Here is a 25,267-nt window from a genome sequence, read left to right on the forward strand (position 1 = left end):
AAATAACTAATCACAGAACCAGGCCCATTAACACTCTAGCAGCATCCAAAGAGAACAGCATCTTAAAGATGATAAAGTTTCCTCCCTGAGACTGCAATAAGAACACAACTCTTTACTGTGTGTTTCATCCTCATTAGGTTTGTCATGACAATAGATTTATACTGTAATTTTTCTTTTCAAAGAAGAGTCAGAAACACAGTAACTGGTTATAGTTCATTAGAGTTTTGTGTTAAACTTTCAAAGCAAATTATATAGTTTCAAAACATCTTAATAAATAAATTCACTCTTCAATCTCTGTCTATTTCACCAGTTACTGGAGATGCAAGCAATACAGAACAAGAATAGATAATAAACTTCAAACAGACCCTCTGCTATAGTCACTAACTCCTCTTCTAGATGTATTGATACTGCATCAATTCGCTTCCTACCTATGTGACATGCAGCAACCAATGACATAGTCTAATCATTGTACCTGCAATAAAGGTTCTTGTTGTGCATAATGTATCACCATGAGTCTCCAACGAGGTGCCTTAGATTACCAAGACAGCTTCCATTTCTGCATGCTCTATTAGTACTCCAAAGACTTTTAAAGAAAAATCATCCCCTAATAAGGATGAATGAGCATGACTTTAAAGGGTCAAATTTTGGAATATTTGTACAAAACCAAGACACAGCGTAAGACATCAACTGTGCAGCATGCAGATTCCCAGGCAGAATTCATTTCACAGGCACCTCTGAGACTAGTACTGTTGCGGTGTGCTCCACCATTACACACAGGGGAACAAGGGCATTTGATTTTTATATCTGAGTCAGGAGGAGCATTTTTCTCAGGGGATTAAATGAGCACTAATCAGGAAGAATGTTTGGTTATTAAATGCGCCATTAAGTCCTTTAAATATAACGGGATGGGTCATAAATTCCTATTAAACGTAGATAATCCATCACTGTCTCATGCAGGTGCAGGACAAAAATAGTAAGAGATTTGCAGACATCCCTCCTCTGTCTGTGAATCTCCTCTTCCACCTGCTTAACAACAGGTGAGCTGTATTTAATTTTCAGCCACTATTTATTCACTGTGCTGCATCACACAATAAATACAACACACCCTCATAATATTACACTCTGCTACATTTTCTCCATTCAGTGTTCTCTCTGTCCCCATCTTCTATTCTCTAGTCTGTATTTTTTCTTGTTTCCCCCTATTTTTCTAATAACCTCCCACTTCTTTTGCACTGCACCTCTCTCTTTAGCACATTCAGATCTCCCTGTACATTAATGTTTTGCCTCGCCTAGCATTGCTGATCATTACAACTCTGACAGCCATCACTCTTGTAGTTAATTATATATACTGTAATTGTACTATGTATATTGTAAACTCCTTGGGACAAGGACCTCTCTTTGGGCCCGACTCCAAGTCATGTTGACTTCCATCAACTTTGGATTGGGCCCCATGTATTGTATAAAGCATAATGTATCCTCATGACATTGTATAAATAGCAGAGGCATGTTATACCATGTGGCACTGACTCTGATGAAGCATGTTAAAGGGACATTTTCAACCATGCTTTTACAGTATAATTGTATCCCTAATTGTTAACAGCTTCCTGCACAGCACTTGGGAAGTCTGACATGTTTCTTGGGGCTGGGGGGTAAGGAGTGGACCTGAGTGGAAGGTAACTAAAAATTATGGCTGGGTTTGGTGAGGACTTTTTAAAAATTTGACTCTATGGCAGTGATTGAACCTCTTAACTGTTGCTTAGCTACATGTAAGTTTCCCTACATAAATGTAATGTTATATTCTTTACATAGAAAATGCTTGATCAGGAACTGGAACTTCTATTTAGGCTGAAACACAGCTCTCCTTTGTCCTGCACTAGGGCCTTGGCAAGCTGAGAAGTTGATTTAAAATAACTAAACAATTTAGAATCCAGATGGCATTCCCTGCCAGATTATAATTGCCATGTCAGCCAGGGATGGGTGAACCTCAAAACGTTTGTAGACTTGATTCAACTCAGCACCCTCCAGTCTGGGTTATTTTTAGTGATGGGCAAACCCAAAAATGTGGATAGTTATCCAGATTCCATTTGAGCGCTCTAAATGCCTTGAGTCTGCAAAACTGGGCTGGAAAAACTTTCAAGAGCAAGGTTTCTTGCAAAATTTCCAGTACCTCCTACTTCTGCTCAGATTAGAAATCTTAGGAGAAGACCCTCTCTCTTTGTACAGTACTGTGGCAATTCTGTATCCAGTCTTGGATGAAAAATACAAAGCCTGACAAGTAAACATGGAAAAGTAACTAGGGAAAAAAGTTAATTAAACGGTTTTGATACATAACATTTTTGGTTCAATTTTGGTTCAAGTCTGGTTAATGATTGAGGTCCACTCTTATTTTGGGATTCAATTTTACTTCTATTGAAGTCAATTGGGGTTTGGCCAGGAATCCGAATAGAAATTAAGTTTTGAACATTCGTATTTATTCATATTTTAAAGATTTGCCTGGATTGTCTCCTAGGGTATGTCTACACTACCCCCCTAGTTCGAACTAGGGGGGTAATGTATGCATACCGAACTTGCTAATGAAGACCGGGATTTGAATTTCCCGGGCTTCATTAGCATAAAGCCGGCTCCGCCATTTTTAAAAGCCGGCTTGTTCGAACCCCGTGCCGCGTGTAGCCGCGCGGCACGGGGTTCGAACAAGCCGGCTTTTAAAAATGGCGGAGCCGGCTTTATGCTAATGAAGCCCGGGAAATTCAAATCCCGGGCTTCATTAGCAAGTTCGGTATGCATACATTACCCCCCTAGTTCGAACTAGGGGGGTAGTGTAGACATACCCCTATAGACTTGCCTTCTGGTTACCATCATCAATGAAGCCAGAGACTTATTAGGACACCTTGCAGTAAATCCTGACCCCACCTGATTAACTACAGGCTGAGTATACTCTTTTGACTTGGGCTGAGTTTCCAGGGCATGGCAGATCCCAGGGAATCATCAGATCAGCTTCCCTTTGCAATGTGGTTGTAGAGAAAGATAAGACGGCAGAGAAGAGCTGCTGAATACTCAGCAAAATCTTAAGAAGAATTTCAAAACAAATGATACACTTTAAAAACAACAAATAGTCCAGTTGCTTCTTGAGTTTTTCCTGTTACAGACTAACTCAGCGACCCCTCTGGAGCTTTAAAACAAGTGTTCTCTAGGTCGCATCAGAATAGAGAAGCCTGCGGTGCATTTGCAAAGGGGTAATCTACCATGTCATATATTGAGAGATCTTTGATGATATATAAATTAGGGATGTGAATGGTTAACTGGTAAGCATCACACTTATGTGTGATACTTACCGCTTACAGTTAACTGGAGGGGGCTGGAGCAGCCCCCCCCCCCTCCAGCCACTGGTTAAATATTAAATGGGATTTTGCATCCCTAATAAGAATTCACCAGTCTAAGATCTCATTTTCTTCTGAAACCTGAGATATAAGTCCCAAAATCTGAAGAAAACAAACTCTTGGTCTTTTTTCCAAATGATGCACGCTGCCTATCTTTGCGCAGTTATAAGCATACTGCTCTGCAGGTTGAACCTCTCTTAACTGTGATTCTCTGGTCCTGCACCATCCCTGATGCGGCAGGACCATGGATGTCCCAGGACCAGAGAGTCCCAGTTGAGGGCTTGTGACTGGGAGCTCTACAGCGGGGCTAGAGCCCTGTAGCAGGGTTGCCCTGTGGTGGCAAAACTGAGAGCCCAGTAGTAGGGCTGCTGCCTAGGTTCTGACATTGCAGGGGGTGGGAGCCAGGAGGCAGCGGGGCTGGAACCCAGCAGCAAAACTGCATGGTGAGACTGGGAGGCAGCAGGGCCATTCAGCAGCACAACCAGGAGCCCGGCAGCCTCACTACTGCCAAACGGCTCAGCTGCCTGGCAGGACTGGCAGGTGGCGCGGCTGCCCCATGGAGCCAGGAGCCTGACCACGGTGTTGCCTGGTGGCAGGGCCAGAAACCCGGAAGGTGGGCTGTTGGCTGGCAGCCCCGCTGTCACCCAGTGGACCTGCCCCGTGAGGTGAGCAGAGAAGCCCTGCTAAGCTGAAGCCCAAGTGGGGCTGTCATCCATCAGAGCAGCTGGACCTCAGAAGGGGGGGGCCACCCAGTGGGGCTAGGAGTCCAGCAGTGGGGTTGTGCATGCCAGCGACAGAGCTGCCATGGTGGGACTGAGAGCCCTGCGCACGGAGAGGCTGGCAGCAGGGGGAAGTTGGCTGGGAGGCTGGCAGTGAGACAATGGCTGAGGAGCTGGTAACAGAGGGTCCAGAAATGACCTTCTGTGATCTTGGAAAATCCCTCTTCCAGGACCAGTCAGGTCCCAAGGGTGCCAGACCAAGGAGGGCCAAACTGTAGATATTTTTCTGACTTACATGTTCCAGCATCTGCCTCCTTGTTCCAGCTTCTGTTAGCTCGATCTTGCTATAAGCAGTCTGACATCCAGCTCTTTGGAACAGCACAATTTAGGGATGCAAAATGCATCCTGAGTTCTGCAAAGCTTGGTAGCAAAGTAGTCATTTGCTATCCAGTATAGGAAACACTTCTTAATTCATGTCTAGTGAGCAGTGATGCAGCTTTAATTTGGGCTGCAGCAAGACCAGCAGATGCTGTGCAAGCCCTGTCTGCCTTTTGCTATTTTTCATCCTTGCAGAAGTTTTAGAAACTCCTGCCAGAACACTGTAATAGGCATATGTGAACCACAGCAATGTAGGGATCTGTAAGGCCCACTTGCTGCTTTATACTGTATTTCTGCTTTTCAGTGTGCTACTCAATATGGAGTCACAGTTGATAATATATCTTCAGGCCACTTTGCATCACACTGGTTGGTGCATTAAATTCATGCTAGCTTTAACAGTGGACAATCCCACTTGGAATAAGATAAGAACTAAGCTGAGCTGTCTCCCAAAACCCAGGCTGAACCCTTTGGAGAGTCAACACAGAACTCACATTTTTGCTCTTTCCTTCAGTTTCACACTCTTTTCCTTGCAAGTTTTGGCCTGGGCCAGAGAAAGAAATGCCAAAAAATGTCCCAAGAGATGATTTCTGTAACACAAGGGTTTGATCCTGTGAGATACTGAGCACTTCCAAGGAGTGCTGAGGACCTGCAGCTCCTGTTTGGTGGTGCAGCGGGCCTCCTGCCTACCCTTGCCTTGTGCCATTCCTAGAAGCTGCCAGCATTCCCTCTGGCCCCAGGAGGGGGCAGGTGGCTCTGAACACACCCTTCGCCTGCAGATGCTGCCCCCACAGTTCCCATGGGCATGCAGTGCACAGAGCTTCCCTGATTGCCAGGAGCCAGCAATCACATCTCCGGCCCAGTAGGGGGGAACCAATGCTCAGGATTTCTGGCCTACAGCATGGAGTTTTGCAATGGGCTGGATAAAATTAAGCAAGGGGCCAGATCCAATCTTCAGGCCAAAGGTTCCCCACCCCTGTCCCTGGGTGTCAGTGGTGTCCCAAATTTTCAGGTGCCCTATGCGGCCATGTATGCTCTATATGCCTAAGAATGGCTCTGATTCCACTCGGTGACTGGGGCTTAATATTTTCAGATCTGGGCTCCCGCTGTTTGGTTTCTAAATCCGAAGTATAGGCACCCAAGTTTGAAAAATGTTTCTATTAAATGAAGCCCATCTCTGAAGCTGAGGTTCAACTGATGAAGTCATGTTGCATCCCCATGCTTGGGCAAGCATTCCTAGGCCCGGCTTTAGAGCAAGGTGAGCAAGGTGGTTGCCTTGGGCCCTGCGCTTTAGGGCCTCACACTGCCCAGCGCCCACCCAACCAACTGCTTGCTTGCTACCCTGGTTGGGAGCCACCTGGCCATGTGGCATAGCCAACTACAGCGTGCCACCTTGGAACCTGCAAACTCTTTCACCAGGCCTGAGCATTCCCATTGGGGTCAAGACCCCAAGATAGGGGTACTCACCATAATAAGTATTTGGAGGTTCAGGCTTCTAACTGTTTATAGAGATTTGCCCTTCATGCGATATTAACTCAAGCAAACACATGCTTTAAGCAGCTGCTTACGTGCTTGGAGGAATTCAGGCCCCAGGAAGCTGAGCTCCTAACAGAGGCTCCAAGGCCATTTGAATCCTTTTGCCATTGATTTTTTTTCACATTTAATGTATTATGACACAGGAGATAGCATGTAGAATATTAAAGCATAATTAATGGCCCAGGTAGAAACATTGGTGCATAAGTGAAGAGACAAATGGAACAGCCAGAGTATACATAGGCCTTTTATTTTAAAAGTATAACAATTGCTAGGGGCCTGATTCTACACCACAACATTTTGATAGTGAGCTAAATGTTGACTTTGAGCACAATCCTGAGCAAGAAGCCACATGTAAACTGCCTCAGAAACACCCTTCTGTGATGTATTTCTGCTGCTTCTTCCTGCTGGAGGGGAGCAGTAAAACAGATGATAAATTTCCCACAGAACTGGCTCAGCTGGATTGATCACAGGACAGGTGGAGCAAAGGTTCCGGACAGTCACTGCACCTCCTACCTGCCTGGTCTAGGTGGGGAGTGAGTGCGCACTAAGTACCTAAGGTCCAGGTAGCCTAGTGATACATCTACACAGCAAAAACTGACTTAGAGCAGCAAGCCTCAGAGCCTGGGTCAACTGGGTTCACCCTGTGGAGCTAAAAATAGCAAAGTCGATGTTCTGGCTCTGGCTCAAACCCAGGGTCTAAAACCTGGAGGGGACCAGGCCTTGGGGCTGGGACTTCAGCCAGAACCCAAACATCTACACTGCCAGAGCTGTCCCGTCCATAGGATGGTCTGGAACTTCCACCCCAGCCCCCATGGGGCAGCAGCAGGAATTGGGCCCTCCACACTCACCCTGGCAACGGGAGCTGGAGCGACCCAGCAGCACCTGTTTCACTTTGCCACCCATCCCCCAGACTGCTGTGTTCTGCTTCAGTGTGGCAGCGGCAAGTGGAGAGACCAGGCTCCAGTCCCAGCCTCGTGATTGGGAGATGGGTGGCGGGGAAGGGACTTCTGCCAAGGGGTGCAGTGTGGATGGAGCAGAGGGGAATGGCTGCTGGGGGCAGAGCAGAGGTGAAGCTTGGGAAAGGGGTGGGACCTGCAATGGAGGGGTTGCCGCAGGGCCTGCACCCTGCACCCCCATAGGGATGGCTCTGTACACTGCTATTTTTTACCCTCACTGCACAAGTTCCATGAGCCTAAGTCAGTTGACCTGGGCTCTAAGACTCCCTGCCAGGGATGCTGACAGCCTCCACGGGCCCCTAGGCAAGGTGGGGGGGCTGGCTCGGAGCTCTCGGAAGGGGCGGAGCCTCAGGAGAAAGGGTGGGGCAGGGGTAGCCAGCCCTCTGCATTGCCCCCAGTGCAGCATCCCTCCCTCCCCCAGCCCTCAGAGCCACCTTGAGCATGCAGTTCTGGTGGCGACTGAAAGGAGACCCGGGCTCCTGGCCGCTGACAACTGCCCTGCTTGCCCACCTCTCTCCCCAGCAAGCCTGTTCCCTGTTGCTGAGTTTTTTTTACTGGGTAGATGCTCAGAGACGTAAGGAGAGTTCTCGTTCCCTTTTGATCCCTTGCAAGGGAACATTGTCCAAATGATAGTTCAGCTCTTGAGGGAGCAGGAGCAGATTTAATAACTCTGCTGGAATGTTTATGTCTGCTGCTCCAGCCTACATGCTTAATGTTTATGGAACTGAGCCCAAGATTGCTGTGGGAACAGCAATTAAAAGGAGCCTTTCAGGATAAAAACAGTTGCTCCTGTAAGGCAGGTGTGTCTTTGGTTTATTCTCTTAGGTCAGTCGTCTCCTGTACTTCAGTTTTATCAAAACTTCAGCAGAGGGACAGATTCTACTTCTTGTCCCTAACATGTTGTGTGGCCTGCAATTGAGATTAAATGAAGGCTGTTGTCTGGGGTTTCTCCACCAGAGGTCAGCTGCATTCGACATAGATAAACACACAACCAGTGACTTGGTATGCAGCCTGACTTTCTAAGCAGCAAGCAGGTCCACCTGTTGCCCACAATAAAAGGACACTCCTAATCATAAACATTGAATAATTAACTCTACAGCCCCCATGCAGGGCAGTGATCTTCCCATTTCACAATTGGGGAAAAAGCAGAAAGGTCAAGCAATTTGCCCAAGGTCAAAGAAGGAGTAATGCTCAGTGCTGGGATTAGCCTCAGGAATTTATTGCTCCAGGTCCTATGAGCAGATCACTGATCAGTCTCTCTGGCACTCTAGCAAGTAGAGCTGCTTATGCTCCCAGTAAAATACTAACAAACACTCTGACCTTTTCCAGTTTTATCTGATGAGGCATTTTCTTAAGTACACGTCAGAGAGGAGGGAAGGAAATAGCAGTGCGCTCAGTACTTGTATAAGAGGATTTTCCTTGACCTGTTTGTGGATCTCTTATTTTCTTTCCTATAACAATATTGGACAGAGGATTCAATAATTAGAGGAAGGATTTGCAAACTCAGTTTGCACACAACAATAATAAGGAAGTTGTGTTGGCAGCAGCAGTGTGAGTGGATTTATATAATTTGTAGCATCCCATATACCTCGGTGGTGAGTATTGATTGCTTACAAAACAAATACTGGAAATAAGCTCTGATTCACTGAAGTAAACTTATGGAAATCTTCTGAAAGGTGATCTGCAAATGTCATTACTTTTGCCCATTTTAATTATTCAGTGGCCCCATGGATTTCCTGATCATCAATGGAGAAAGAGCGCTTCTGCTCCAAAAATACAACTACTTTGTGTGGCAAAGGACAATCTCCTTTAATTCGGCTCGTTTTCAATCTTTTATCCTTTGTGGGCTAGTTGCTAGAGCACAACAGAAGCTGAAACACTTGAGAAGGTTTGATGATTTCATCCAGTAAAAACCAGGGATTCTTGAACTTTTTTAACATGAGGAGACCCAACAATGCATGACCAGCTAGCTCTTGGTGGACAAATAACAAAGGCTCTGAGGACACTCGTGGTCCAGAGGCCACAGTTTTGGGAACCACTGCGGTAGAGAGAGGTGATACTTAGTAGTATCCTAATGGTCCAGAGCTTTTGCCTATAATTGTTGTTTAGTGGCATTCTGGACCAGATGGTGTTTCCCGCCATGGCTTTCATATTTCACTCCCCAAGGCAGGGCATTCCAATAGTCAAGTCAGTTGTGAAAGTGCAGCTCACACCATGTCTATTGAAACCAGGTGCAGTTTCCTGTCCAGGTGCAAGTGGATAACATTTCTGGTGGCTGTTGCTATTTTGTCCGGTATGGTTAGCAAAGAGTTCAGAGAGACACCAAAATTGTGTGCCCTACTGATGGTCCATGATTTGACTCCTCAGCAGCCAGCGATGATAACTTTTCTCATTGGCATCACTTTTTTACTCTTGGGATTCAGCTAGCTGTTCTTCACACATATTCTGCTTTCACACAGACACTGGTATGGCTGGGAGGTGGTTATTTCTGCACTTGATAAGAAGGAAATGTACAGCAGTGCATTATCTGTGTACTAGTAGCACTTGAGACCATGGCATCTCACATTCTGTCCTAGTCATTTTAAATGAATGTTGACTAAAAAGAATAAAAGGACAGAGCTCTGTGGGACTCCATCCACTGAGAGCTCAGGTGGTTGAAGTGCAGCTGCTTATCAAACTGTCTGGGTTTGGTCTGAAAGGGAAGATTGTTGCCATCTCAATGCACTTCCATTTATCAGGATTGATGCCCCAGGGGTTGATTTAGTGGGTCTTGTAAAGACTTGCTAAATCAACTACAGATCACATTCTTGTTGACTCCTGTACTCAACCAGCTCAAAAAACATAAGGCTAGTCGACGGGAGAGTTTCTCCCACTGACCTCCCTCAGCAAGAACACGGTGGAAATTTGAACTAAGGTGTGTCAACTCCAGCTATGCTACTCACACAGCTGGAGTTGCGTAGTTTAATTTGACATTTTCCCCTAGTATAGACCTAGCCTAACACAGCTCAGCAGCAACTTGAGGGTGACTTCTCATGCAGGTTCAGCACAAGAAACTGAATCAGGAGCAGAGCATATCTTCATGTAAATCCAACTATCATCAATAATTAGCAAATGCATTACGAAAAACAAATGAATGAGAAATTGCCCAATAAGTCATGGGTCTCAAAATGTTTCATTTAGAAAGAATGGACAGAACATGGTGGCAATCCTATTTTCAGAGCCTTCTGTCTGTGAGCCTGTCTGCAAGAGCCAAAGCGTTTGAGTGTTTTGGTGAGCGCTATCTTTTATAGGACCAACTTCTGTTGGGGAGAGAGATATGCTTTCGAGCTACCCAGAATTTTGTTCTATTAAAGACATTACCTCCCCCACCTCATCTCTCTAATATCCTGGGACAGTTGTGAGAATTGTCTTTTAAGGAAATGATTTTTATGGAAATGGCAAACACAGCTTTTGAATCCCTTACTGTGTTCAATAAAAGGTATCTTTCCCTCAGACTGCTGTATCAGGAACGTACAATTAATTAATTAATTAATTTAGTTTTTTACCCTGGGAAGGTCAGCTGTGGCACATCATTGTTTTTTCTCCAATCTTTCATCTAATCTGATTATGGCACAAGGCTGTCAAATGACTTGCTGGAGGCCTCACAGTGAATTCTGACTTTATTAGCATTAAAGAAGCTAGTCTCTTTCAGTCCTCTGCTCTAAATACTTGCTCATGTGACCTCTTCATTCACACAGTATTTTCGGACAAGATGGCTATTGTTAAGTAACCGCAAGGCTTGTGTTTCCCTACTGCAGAACAGAACGAGGGGCAGCCATGTCCAAGAAACTAATAGATTAAAAGTCAACATGGTTGGACAAAAGTCAACATGGTTTCTGTAAAGGGAAATCCTGTCTTACTAATCTGTTAGAGTTCTTTGAAGGGGTTAACAAACATGCGGACAAGGGGGATCCAGTAGATATACTTGGATTTTCAGAAAGCCTTTGACAAGGTCCCTCACTAAAGGCTCTTCTGTAAATTACATGGCCATGGGATAAGAGGGAAGGTCCTTTCTTGGATTGAGAACTGGTTAAAAGACAGGAAACAAAGGGTAGGAATAAATGGTAAATTTTCAGATTGGAGAGGGGTAACTAGTGGTGTCCCCCAAGGGTCAGTCCTGGGACCAATCCTTTTCAACTTATTCATAAATGATCTGGAGAAAGGGGTAAGCAGTGAGGTAGTAAAGTTTGCAGATGATACCAAACTGTTTAGGATAGTCAAGACAGAAGCAGACTGTGAGGGACTCCAAGAAGATCTCACCAAACTGAGTGATTGGGCAACAAAATGGCAAATGAAATTTAATGTGTATAAGTGTAAAGTAATGCACATCGGGAAAAATAACCCCAACTATACGTACAGTATGATGGGGGCTAATTTGGCTACGACAAATCAGGAAAGATCTTGGAGTTATCGTGGACAGTTCTCTGAAAACTTCCACACAGTTTGCAGCAGCGGTCAAAAAGGCAAATAGGATGCTAGGAATTATTAGGAAAGGGATAGAAAATGAGACCCAGAATATCTTACTGCCCTTGTATAAAACTATGGTACGCCCACATCTTGAATACTGTGTACAGATGTGGTCTCCTCACCTCAAAAAAGATATTTTGGCCTTGGAAAGGGTTCAGAAAAGGGCAACTAAAATGATTAGGGGTTTGGAACGGGTCCCATATGAGGAGAGGTTAAAGAGACTGGGACTTTTCAGTTTAGAAAAGAGCAGACTGAGGGGGGATATGATAGAGGTATTTAAAATCATGAGTGGTGTGGAGAGGGCCGATAAAGAAAAGTTATTTATTAGTTCCCTAAATAGAAGAACTAGAGGACACTAAATGAAATTAATGGGGAGCAGGTTTAAAACTAATAAAAGAAAGTTCTTCTTCACACAGCGTGTAGTCAACCTGTGGAACTCCTTGCCAGAGGAGGCTGTGAAGGCTAGGACTATAATAGAGTTTAAAGAGAAGCTAGATAATTTCATGGAGGTTAGGTCCATAAAAGGCTATTAGCCAGGGGATAAAATGGTGTCCTTGGCCTCTGTCTGTCAGAGGCTGGAGAGGGATGGCAGGAGACAAATCGCTTGATCATTGTCTTCGGTCCATCCTCTCTGGGGCACCTGGTGCTGGCCACTGTCGGTAGACAGGATACTGGGCTAGATGGACCTTTGGTCTGACCAAGTATGGCCGTTCTTATGTTCTTATTTGCATCCAATGGAATCTATTACTTCAATTCTGGGATCAAATGTTTCCAGTGGAAGTGATCAGATGTGAAATACTAGTACTATGCAGCTGCCAATGGAAATGGAACCAGAGAGTCTCCACAGAAGCCTGTAGCTATATCAAGTGAATCCAGTTTTTGACTGGCTAAAATATCAACACACGAATTAGCATTTCCTTCCCCAGCAATTGAAAAAATGTCCTCAGTATTCAGGATGATTCGGATCATATTTTAGATGCAAGCAAATTACCAACTGATTAGTGTAGCAGTGAATATCCTACCACCAAAAAAGATGCCATGACCTAGGAATTGAAATATGTATTCTCTCTCCCTAAGACAACATGCTGAGGTGACCAATATCTTGAGGAGTGAGATGGTGGGAGAGACCAATTTATGCTACCATTTTAAAAAATCTCCCATGGAGTAACTTTAGCATAGCATGGCTTCTCTAAGAGGAAGATTAGCTTCTGAAATGGCAACATGTGAGAAAAAGAAAACGAGGCTGATATAACATCTTATTTGATTAAACGTGGGCAATCTTCTTTCAGTAACATGTTTTCTGAGGGAGGTCAAATATGTACCTTCAAGATGGATTCCTAAGTATCCCCTAGATTAGTTATAAAAAGTCACTTTTGGCCGGTGTTCCTGCCATGAGCACTATATTTTCTTTAGCTGATGTATATATAATCAAATAGATAAAGAGCTACATTAGGTAATGAGATGCAGTATGAGCCAGGACCCTGGAATATATATACCTTACTTCAAAGCTAACACCTGTGGCAAGAATGGTAATATTTGTGACCTTTGGGGAAAAGAGGCCCCGTCCTCCATCTGCAACACTGCGCCTCCAGTCAAACTCCATCTTGATTTCTGAATTGCAGGACTGCAGGCTTTTCACAAAGTCATGGCCAGGTGAGCACATGCTGGACAAGGAACATATGGAACCCTTTGTGATGGGAATACAGACTCGCCCAGGCAATGGCTGAAGAGTATGGTTCCCTCATCCTGGACTGACTGTATGCAGAGAAGCCTGCAGTTACACCAGTTGCAGATGACACAACAAGTGGGGTTTAGCAGTGTATATTGATTCCTGGCCACAACACCTATAGAGCAATAGCAGTGGTGGGGAAATATCAGCTCTATGCTTTCAGAAGATGTCCCTGCTCTGGGGGGAACTTCCCATGGCCAGATAAACCAGCTTTAGGGTCACATCACACTAGAATGTGTAGGCCTGTGATTATCATCTTACTGCCAGGAGTGAAAGTAACTTAAATTTCTTACTGGCACTGTCCTATCGCAGCCTACCCCCCCTTGGTAGGAGTGTGTATAGTCTCAGGAGGCTTTTTTTTTTAAATTACTTTCAAATTTTGCCCCTGACGTGACAGACTAATCCAATAAGGATGGGAGAGACTATCGCAATCTCTGTTAATACACTGAATATATAACTGCTTTGCTCCAGCAAGAGGATCCACCTTTACTGTCTATGGGTAGGTCTACACTTGCTCCCTAGTTCAAACTAGGGATGCAAATGTAGGCGACAGAAATTGCTAATGAAGCGGGGATTTAAATAGCATGATCTCGCTGGCGCGTTACTCTGCTCAACAGCTGTTTTGAAAGTGAAAGTAAGCGCTGGGACGCATTAGTTCAAACCAAAGCCCTTGGTTCAAACTAATGTGACTCCTCATTATATCACGTCAGACTGCAAATGGACCTATTCCACCTGACAAGAAGTAAAATATTGTGAATGCAAAATATATATAAGTAAAGGGTTGGGGTTAGATTTACAGAGAGCATGTGCAGAGAAAGAGCCACAAAGGGCTGAAAGCCAGGTTTACTCATAGCAAGTATGTGGCTCTGGGAAAGTGGTTCTCAACCCACAGATCACAGATATGTGGCTCACAATGGTAATGTTGTGTTTATTCAACTTGATCATCAACCAGGCATTGTGAATTCAAGCCCTACTGTGAACAGAAAACAGAAATAAAAAGGCATGTTCTTACTGTCCGCCTCTGCTATTTTGTGGAAATGTGATCTGAGTACAGCAGAATATTCAGAAAGCCCTAAAACAATTTTTAAAAGAAATGACACTGTGACGGGGCGGCTGCCACGCCCCGCACAATCGCGGCGCCATGCCCGACGTGTTGGGGAAAAGCAGCGGCCCCGCGCCAGCTCCAGCCCTGCGCAGCTTGCTCCACCACAGGCAGAGGAGGGGCCGGGGGAGCGAACGGGCAGGGAGCCCCCGGGTTCCCACGGCCCTGGTGAGAGCAGGGTCGTCACGGGGCTGGCGAACTGACGTGGCCAGGGGCGGTGCATGCGCAGATCCAGGCTGGCTCCGACCCGACGCGGACTGGGTGGAGAGGCCCGGGCGGAGAGGCGTCGGGAGGGGTGGAAGTAGCCCCCCCCCCCCCCCCGGCGCACGAGATGTAGCGGCGGCGGGACGCTTAAGAGGAGCACCTCCACCAGAATCAAGGAGAGGAGGAGCCGAGGGGCAGTGAGCCCAGGAGGCTGACGGACCCAGAGGCATGAACCTCAGAGCAGAGGTGAGTGGAGGAGACGGAGGGAGACAACCAACGGAGAGCCTCACGGAGGCAGCACGAGCCGTCCCGGCAGGGACCACTGGACAAGTTGGCCACGGCGACTTGGCGGGGGATGAAGGAAGCGACCCAGGGCAGAGTATTGATCCTGTGGGGTTGGTGTGTTTCGGGGCGGAGCTTTCCCCCCACCACCCGGGCTGGGGCGCCAGCCCCAGTCCTTAGGGCCGTGGGTCGGGGCTCAGAGTGAGGGCAGGCCCGAGCCCCCCTACCTCACCTCACCAATCCGCCGACGCCACGGCGAAGAGAGACTTCTTTAGGAGTGGACCAACCCTGCTGGACTCGGGGCAGAGGAGTGATGGGGAACACACAACATGGGGTTGAAGGGCTCAGAAAGGAGAGTGGGGCGTGGGCCTGTGAGCCCCAGGTAGGGCATGCCCATGTGCCCGGTAGCAACACATGAAAACATTTCCTGGGAGAGGAGGGGAGAGGAAGTTAGGGAGCAGAAGAATATGTGGGGAGGGACTGGGGCTGCAGTGAGGGAAGGGGAATAAATGGGGTTGAGTGATAAGGGGAGGGAGAACAGTTGTGGGCAGAGGAGGAGGAAGAGAAACCTGGAGACTAGACAGGGGAAAAGTAGGATCAGGTCCACTTTGTCAGTCTCATATTCTCCCTTGATCTGGCATCCCCTGGAGGGAAAACCACGGGGGGAGGGGGGAATAGCTGGGCTGGGGCCAGGGAACCATACATACCCACAAGAGAGCTATGGGCTATTACTTGGGGGCAATTCTGCAGGAAAACTGTGAGACTCCCTGTAAACAGCTCCTTAATTGCTCTTTAAATAGCAAATTAACAGCTCTTTAAACAGCCCCCCTCTTTAAATATCTCTTTAAATAGCTCCCCCCTCTTTAACTAGTCCTTGCCAGCTCTATTAATAGGTCCCTGATGATACTTTAAATATCCCCACTGCTGTCTTTTGCCACAACTCCCTCAGCCTTTGCCAGAGCTACACACAGGGCACACCCCCTTACCTTCACCTCTGCTTACTGCTAATGTACTTGAAAAGTGTATGAAGAAAAAAAAGAGAGCTCCAGCTCCTCACAAAATGAAGTTGGTATTTCAAGCTTAGGAAGCACGAGTCACTCTTCAAGCACTTATTTAAGAACAATGTGTGATGTCAGTGTTACCAATCACATCATATCCCCTACACATCACCAGCTGCAACACCCGTGTCACATTGGTGGCTGGAAACAGAAACAAGAATATAGGAACCCAATGGTGTTTTAATGGGAGGGAGGGGTATTAAAAGTACTGGTGGTGTAAAAGCATTAATTTGAATTTGTCATGAAAGACTTGGGACTAGATCCCAACTACTCCACCCTGGGTGTGCAGGAGGGGAGGGGAGGCTAGAGAGAGTCCTTTCCCTGTCCTTGTACATGTGCGCACGCGCACACACACACACACACACACACACACACACACACACACACACACACAGAAAGGGCAGCCATGATGGTGGTGAGTCCATTCTATGGGCTACATGCAGAACTCATGGTGCATCTGTAGTTAGCATGAAATACCAAAAAAGTGGTTAGCAGCTCAGAAAGTGGTGGCAGAAGTGGGAAGAGGAATTTCACTGAGGGCAGTGTAGGGAACTGGCAGAAAAGCTGAGGAGGGCACAGTTCGGGAGGGGGGAAGGGTGTGGCTGGGCTGTGGGTAGCAAGGACCCTTGAAAAGCTGGTCCAAGATGTTATAAAGTGCAACGAATGGTGTAATAATGTCCAACCTGCAAGTCCGGCCTTAGGGCAAGATGAGCAAGGCAGTTGCCTTGGGCCCCGAGCCCACATGCCCAGCTGCTCCCTTGCTGCTCTGGCTGGAAGCCTCCTGACCACGAAGTGCGGCCAACAACAACATGCCACTTTGGGCCCTGCAAACTCTTTGGCCGGGCCTGCCAACCTGTGTGGCTCTAAGGAAGCATAAAGAACGGTGAAGTACTTGTTTATTGAAACAAGCCCATTCAACGTGGCTTAGATAGCCACTGCATCATAACAAAACCATAAAGGCACATTTCACAAACAAGTAATCAACTGTCAGTGGGCTGGCACCACACTGTGTATTTAAATGTGAAAGTAGTAAGCCGTGTAGAACATAGTATCCATGTACATCTTTACTGAAGCGTTACAGAAGCTGGAGGGTGGCAAACTTGCCAAGTGCATACATTTAGACATACCGTGGAATCTGTGGTTGCTGTCGACGGCTACAATTAAAACCATTAGTGAGCAGGCATGAGGGAGGGGAAAATCAAAACCATATCTCAGACTGCTGATTTACATGACCTCACTGTAGTCACCTGACCCTGCAATCAAACCTGCTCTTTTCCTGCCAGCAAACTCCTGACTGACTGAAGGTGGCTACCACTCAGGGAATTGACAACACTGCAGTGAGCTACGTTATAGACAGACAAACAGCAGTAACTCAGAAAAATACAGTGTAATTCCATCCCACCCCCAAAACAATTTCATGTGATCTGGATGATAAGTAATTCTTGTCCAGATGAATGTTGAAAACACTCTCCAATAAGTGTAATTTACTACATTACAGTTTGTCAATACCAAAGCTTTAATAAAAACAAAAGCACTAGTTTCTAGCAAAAAGCAATATACAGTATGTAAGATAAGCACAAGCAACACAGAATAACCTTATTTATGTAGCATTCATTGTGCTTTTGTACCCCCTGTCAAGAGTAACACAGTATATTAGGGATATCATCTTAACGTGAATGAGGAATGGCAAAACATTTTCATTTCTTAGTCCTGGCTAGGAACTCTGCAGTCATGACACATGAACATACTGTCACATCTGTAAAGGTAACAAAATGCATTTTTAATATCTTGGCCTGATTTTCATTTACATTAAGGTGCCTTTAAAATTGGCCTGGCACTGTAAAGGGGAGTTTAATGTAAATGAGAATAAGGTCCCGTATGTTTCACTATGATTCTTTATTTAGCCCATTTTGTAACCTAATTCTTTTTAAATAAATTTGCAACAGAGCAATCTTAAATTTTATACTTACAGATTTGCAGTCTGCTGCTCAGCAGCAAACATTCCTTAGGACTATGACATTTTAAAGCATGTGGTACATGTTTTTATTTGCAGATACCAGATAATTCAAGCTTGCCGTTGGCAGACAGCCTCACATTTGGATTGCATTGATATCACTGTGATATACACTGCCATTATGCCATTGCAACAGCACATTGCAATTCAAAGTCCTATATACTGGTGAGTCACAGTATGACATTTTGGTGCCAATTTAAATTGTGCCTGAATTCTATTGCTTGCTTATACATCTCCTCAGACTTACCATACTTTTTCTGTTCCCACAAGTCTAACCCAATGCTGCCATTTTCAGTCTGTAGCATTCATAACAGAGCCACTAGAATCTGTCCATACATTATTTTCCTTGTTTCTATAAGTGTATTCTAGTTTGTTATTATCAAAGTTCTTGTTTAAAAGACATTCCATCATCTTGAAATCTACTCAATTGAAAAATAATTAAAAGTAATTCTATGTATTCTATGTGGGCTGGTATAGCCCACTCCTATCTGAATGTGTGTGATTTCTTTTTAAATATGCTGTCACCTGTGATAAATCTACACAAATAGACAAGGGGAAAAGGACTGACAGTGCTGCCAAGTACACAAAGTAAACAACTGAAGGAACCAAGAAAAATTATGTTTTTTCTTAAACCTGATTTAGTGTTGGATGTCTCAGATGTTATTCGTAACAGCAGCTAGTACAAACTTTTCAGGAAGAGTACCATTTTTGAGTTGATGTTCCTTTAAACATCTTTCCTTGCAAAATAACAAAAACCAGATATGCCGCTAAATTCCTAGTACAACAATATATATCTATAGAAGATGGAACAATGGAATAGATGGAACTCCACTAAAATGTATATCTATGAGTTTCCATTTATGCCATTGTAAATCTGGAGAAATTCCATGATTTTAGTGGAGTCATTCTAAGTTGTTCTAAGGAACAAAAATCAAACAATGGCTTATGTTTTATTTTTCATTGATCTTTAGGTTTTGATCTATGTTTTCTTATTTTTTGATGATCTGCTTTAGTTTGATTCATGTAGCTGGAGAAAGAGTTTAGCCACCTTAAAATTTTTTGTTTAGTGAATTCCACTACAATCAATGGAATTTCTTCAGATTTACAATGGCATAAATAGGAGAAGAAACTGAACCATCAAATGCATTCTTTGTTGTTTATTTGCAATCACAAGACAATGGGCATAATGGCAAAAGCAAGTATTTGGAATAAAATTCTGCTAAAGACATTTGAAAAAAATATCTTGTTACTGACTGTCTGACACTCAGATCATTTTGTAAATGAAACGCTATGCAAGCACAAAAAGTGATTATATTACTCACAGCCTTAAGCTGTTCTGACTTCACTGGATGCCTTACAAGCAGCTATTGTTCTTGGAGCTAGCCTGAGACTTGCTTCCCAAGATAGTCTTGCTGCAAGAGAAAGAGAGAGATTGATACATCAGTTTAGTCATCTTTCATAGTATCTAGTATGAAATGTGCAGCAGGTGTGAGAAAGGTAGAAGAAAACAGTCCTGTTATGTGACTTCTGTTGAGCTATTTATACTCTGGGGTCCTACAAATGAGCTGTTTTAACCTGATCCCTGCACCCATCTCCATGAAAAACACAAATGTCCCTTACTTTGCTTATAATCTTTTTGTTCCAGACTAGAAAAAAAAATGCAACCCCCCCATATTTGGTCACCCCTTACCGTTTTTGTTGCAAAAGTCTATTGTATGTGTGCTCCTAAGATAAATGCCTGAGAAGTGATTATAGACATAGCAGCTATCTCAACAAACCTTCTGAGATGGAGAATTGGCAGTGGAACTTTCTTCATTTCTATATGGGCCTGACTCAAAGCCTAACTAGACTCACTGGAAAGCCTCCCAATTGATTTCAGAGGGCTTTGGATAAGCCACTCTTTATGTTTCTGGGTTTGGAGCAAACCAAGAGCCATACGGAGCTCTTCACCAGGTCTGTGTAGTTCAAAAGCTTGTCTCTCTCACCAACAAACGTTAGTCCAGTCAAAGATATTACCTCCCCGACCTTGTTTCTCTAATATTCTGGGACCGACACGGCTAAAACCACACTACGTGGCCTATAGCATTGACATAAAGGTGAAAACACACAGTGGGAACTATTGAGAGAGGGCTAGTTGAGAGACTCCCCAAAGCTGTGTCCTCGCAGCTGTGCTGCCCACTGGGTTTCTTTGAATTCCATATACATTGTAACAGAGGATTTCAAGACCCAGTACTGTAGCCTATCTATCTGGATGCAGGGGAGAGGGTGAATTTTGATTCTTCATGAGGCTACACAGGCTGATAAATCAAAACAGCCCTTTGGAAGCGAGAGGCAAAAGCAGCGTCTAATCACAGATCTCGCGTTGTCAGGCCACAGACTTAGCCTGACTCTTGCTCTCTTGTTAACAAGACCAAGATGGCTGCACACAAATTCCCTTATTCCCTTTCTGAATAAGCTGACAGACCCAGTAAAGCTAACCATCAAACATTGTTGTGCAATTAGCTTTTTGAGGAAAGAAACAAAATTCCCTCAGTGGAGAAGCGCATTTGCTATTACACTGCTGGATCCGATGCTATATCGGTGCAGTAAATAATTCTGCCCCAGTATGACAGAATAGCTAATTTTCCCTCGCTAACTGTACTAACCCACTAGCACAGAGTAAATATGTATTTTCTTACATGCTTTACAAAGGGATAATTGACAGAATAATCTCTCACACTATATGCCTGAAAAAACAACTGTGGCCAAAGCTCTCCCAGAGACAAGCATTTATAGGAAAGGGTGGGCAGAAGATCTTTTCTTTTCTTGGCTTAGATTTAATTAAATGAACAGAGTACAGATCCTAGAATGTAAATCAGATCTCTGCTGGAACCAATAGTTCACACTAAAGCTTTTGATCTGAAAAAAAAGTTAAATGCCTTTGGAATTTTGTTTTGTAATGTGCAACATCGTGGTAACAGCACACAAAAACAGAAAGTGGCAAAACATGACAAGGAAATTGTGATCTGTAGAAAAACAGAATAGTAACCCCAACTCAGATTTTGTTTTCATGTTGCTTTCAAACCACAGTCTGCTGAACAGCTTGTTGTTATGTTCATTCAGCCTTGATGTGCAGTTTCAGGTACTATATTCTACTACAATGTCCTCTAACATCTCTTCCCAAGGGATTCATTTGAAACAATTATATTAATATTATATTCTTATAGGCATGCAGTCAGGCATGCGAGGACAGAAAACCAATCCACCAGGAAAAAAACCACCACATGAAGCCCATACATTGGAGACATGAGTGAATGAATATTTATTTTGTTCATGTGAATTGGAAGGCAAAATAATAACTGAAGGGTGTGGTCTGTGTCTTGCAGATGCAGGTATAATCCTTCTGCAGGGGAAGCCAACAGCAGCCAGGTTCAATATCCCGAGGAAAGCAAGAGTACAGATTTCTAAATAACTAGCCCGTTATTTCAAAATAATGTGCTTGGTAGTGTAGATGTCCCACTTGTTATTTCAAAATAAAGGGGGTTATTTTAACATAGCCCTGGTCTACACTAGGGAGTTAAGAGAAGAAACTGCATGAGTCATATTTGCTTCTCCTATGACAGAACTCTCCCATCTCAGGGACCTGTGACTGTGATATATGTCACCCCACCCCACCCATTTCGGAGTCTTTGAAGCAGAAAAAGACCCAGCACTGAGTTGGTAGAGTGATATACCAGGGGAGCAACAAGATGGGATAAAAGCATGAGGTTCTCTGCCTGTTTGGAGAGAAAGCCTGTTCTGGTGCTTTGGCTTGAGGACTAGAGATGAAGCAGACATGTTTTGGCCTCCAAAGTAGAGAGGGAAGTGTCGTAGGGCTATCACTGGAGGAAAGAGGAGAAGAGAGGCAAGAATTGAGTTTACTTGACTGTCACGTCTCAGCTGAGAATGTTCAGGTGGATGAACTGTAGAGGAGTTTGTTCCCTCTTGCAGCATAACTTTTCTTTTGGTTTGATTCTGCATTGAAATCACCATTGCATGTGCATGACTTTATATTCTTATTGGCATGGGAGGGATGTGACATCACTGCATGATTATTCCACTGTAGGGTCAAATAGGGACAATATTCTGAGTAGTCAGCTGATATGGTACAGAGCCCCCCAGTCCCATTCCCCATCCCAACACCTCAGTGTCAATCTCCCTCTCCCTTAGAGCCCCCCAACACCAGACCCCCCCAGTTACAGCCTCCTGTTTCCAGAGCCCCACTGTACCCAACCCTTCAGGCCCCAAGTCCCCAATACAGGCAGTCACCGGGTTATGTACAAGATAGGGACTGTAGGTTTGTTCTTAAGTTGAATCTGTATGTAAGTCGGAACTGGCATCCAGATTCAGCCGCTGCTGAAACTGACCAGCGCTGACTACAGGAAGCCCGAGGCAGAGTTGCTCTGCCCCGGGCTTCCTGGAATCAGCCGCTGATCAGTTTCAACAGGCTGAATCTGGACGCCAGTTCCGACTTACATACAGATTCAACTTAAGAACCCCAGGCATCCCCAAGTCAGCTGCTGCTGAAACTGATCAGCGGCTGATTCCAGGAAGACCGGGGCAGAGCAACTCTGCCTCGGGCTTCCTGTAGTCAGCCGCTGGTCAGTTTCAGCAGCAGCTGACCTGGGGACGCCTGGGGCAGAGCAGCTGGGGTGCTGCCGGGTTGGTCCAGTAGCGCCCAGAGCGGCGCTGCGGGACCAACCGGCAGCACACCAGCTGCTCTACCACAGGCGTCCGGAGAAAAGCCTGGTCTGCTGGGGGAGGGGCCAGCAGACCAGGGAGACGCGGGCGGCGGGACCGAGACCCGCCGCGGTCCCGCCGACCGGGTCCTCCACGGCTTTGCTCCCCGTCTCCCTGGTCTGCTGGGGGGAGCTCTCCCCAGCAGACCAGGGAGACGCGGAGCAAAGCCGCGGAGCATGCGGGCAGTGGGACAGATGCATCGCGGCTGTCCCGCTGCCGGCGTCCTCGGCAGCTTTGCTCCCCATCTCCCTAGTCTGCTCTGGGGACTTCCCCCCAGCAGACCACGGAGACGTGGAGCAGCTTTTATCGCCCCGGAGGACGTGGGCAGCAGGATCGCGTAACTCGGGGACTGCCTGTATAAGCCCTGTCCTCAGTGCCAGCCCTGACTCCATAGCCCCCTCACTACTAGCCTCTTATTGGGCTACTTACTGGGGATTCCTGAACTTCAGTGGACCTACCCATAAAAGCCCCTCTGTTCACTAGATTCGCATGCATGCAAACAGAATTCATCTGTTTGCTTCAGCTCTAGGCAGCATGGAAGCTGCTCATTCCAATCAACCCAGACTGTGTTCCTCTGTTGCCGTGAACAAGTTGCTAAAATCAGTGCAAAGGACTAGTTGGAAGGGAATGGATTTTTAAAGAAATATTCTGTGGTTATCAGAACTTTTACATCCCTCAAAAATAGATTAAGTTGATGCAAACCAGTTCACCCAACCCTTCACTTGAAAACCTTTGTGACTGCCCCCAAAGTAATCAGCACAGTGATTAACACATTGTGCACTGCTGTAGATTCTTCCATAGAAGGATCTAAGACTTTTATAAAGGCTAATTGAATGAACCCTCACAATACCCTTGTGAGGTAGGCAGAGATTATTCTATTTTATAGATAGAGAAGTAGGCACAGGAGAGATTAAGTGACTTTCCCAAGGTCACAGAGGTTCTGTGATAAAGCTGGGAAAAATTCGAACTACAGCACTAATTCGAACTAACTTAGTTCGAATTAGTTAATTCGAACTAAGCTAATTCGAATTAGCGCATCCAGACTTAAACACTAGTTCGAATTAGCGTTTTGCTAATTCAAACTAGCATGTCCACATTGAGTGGACCCTGAACAGGGCTTAAGGATGGCCGGAAGCAGTGCCGGCAGGGCATCAGAGGAGGACTTAGAGCGTGGAGATGCTGTCTCAGGCTAGCCGAGGGCTGCGCTTAAAGGGACCCGACCCCCACCCCGGACAGACAGTTCTCAGGGGTGCCCTGCTTGCAAACCAGTCCTGGCTTGGAGTGCCCGGAGTGCCCACACTGGGCACATCACAGCACTCGGCCATCAGACCGGCTGCACTTGCCGCAGCCTGCCATCTGGGGAGAGGGGGTAATTGGGGGGCTGCAGGAGAGCTTCCACCCCCAGAAGCCCGCAGAGCCAGCCCAGTCCTCCCCATCGGGGGCTCGTACCCCATTCCTACCTCACCTCCTTCCACTTACCCCTCCCTAGCCCCTTTTCTTGATGTACAAAATAAAGGACAATTGTGTTCAAAAATGGAATCTGTCTTTATTGAACAAAACTGGGGGAGACTGGGAAAAGGAGGTGGGAGAGGGGAAGAGAGAGAGTGGGAGAGGGGAGGGCAACTACAATGATCAGGGGTTGGGAACAGGTCCGATATAAAGAGAGGCTAAAGAGACTGGGGGTACGTCTACACTACAGCGCTAGTTCGAACTAACTTAGTTCGAATTAGTTAATTCGAACTAAGCTAGTTCGAACTAACGCATCTAGAACTAAAAACTAGTTCGAACTAGCGTTTTGCTAGTTCGAACTAGTAAGTCCACATTGAGTGGACTCTGAACAGGGCTTAATGATGGCCGGAAGCAGTGCCGGCAGGGCATAAAAGGAGGACTTAGAGCGTGGAGATACTGTCTCAGGCTAGCCGAGGGCTGCGCTTAAAGGGTCCCGACCCCCACCCCGGACACACAGTTCTAAGGGGTGCCCCGCTTGCAAAGAAGTTCTGGCTTGGAGTGCCCTGAGTGCCCACACTGGGCACATCACACCACTCGGCCATCAGCCCGGCTGCACTTGCCGCAGGCTGGCATCTGGGGAGAGGGGGCAATTGGGGGGCTGCAGGAGAGCTTCCACCCCCAGAAGCCCGCAGAGCCAGCCCAGTCCTCCCCATCGGGGGCTCGTGCCCCATTCCTCCCTCACCTTCTTCCACTTGCCCTTCCCTAGCCCCCCTTCTTATTGATGTACAAAATAAAGCTAATGTTTCTTCCAACATTGACTCTGTCTTTATTGAAAAAAACTGGGGGAGACTGGGAAAAGGAGGTGGGAGAGGGGAAGAGAAAGGCTGGGAGAGGGGAGGGCAACTAACATGATCAGGGGTTGGGAACAGGTCCCAGATGAAGAGAGGCTACAGAGACTGGGACTGTTCAGCTTAGAAAAGAGGAGACGGAGGGGGGACAGGATAGAGGTCTGTAAAAGCAGGGGTTGGGTGGAGAGGGTGCATTCAGAAAAGTTCTTCATGAGTTCCCATAAAGAAGGACTAGAGGACACCAAAGGAAAGGAATGGGTAGCAGGCTTGAAACTAGTAAGAGAAAGTTGTTCTTCTTCCCAAAGCAAATAGTTAACCTGTGGAACTCCTTGCTGCAGGAGGCTGTGAAGGCTA

General features: G+C 45.9%; 1 long non-coding RNA gene across 2 annotated transcripts in view; it reads right to left on the reverse strand.

Moving 5' to 3' along the window:
- LOC106731514 (uncharacterized) overlaps nucleotides 1-25,267 on the reverse strand; it is a 179,202-nt gene that overhangs the window by 114,012 nt on the left and 39,923 nt on the right. For both annotated transcript variants that reach the window (XR_012901907.1, XR_001367794.3), the window contains exon 2: nucleotides 19,181-19,270. This is a non-coding gene — a long non-coding RNA (uncharacterized LOC106731514). The remainder of the gene's footprint in view (nucleotides 1-19,180; nucleotides 19,271-25,267) is intronic.

The sequence above is a fragment of the Pelodiscus sinensis genome, chromosome 2 (genome assembly GCF_049634645.1).
Source record: "Pelodiscus sinensis isolate JC-2024 chromosome 2, ASM4963464v1, whole genome shotgun sequence".
In the NCBI taxonomy this organism is placed as follows: Eukaryota; Metazoa; Chordata; order Testudines; family Trionychidae; genus Pelodiscus; species Pelodiscus sinensis.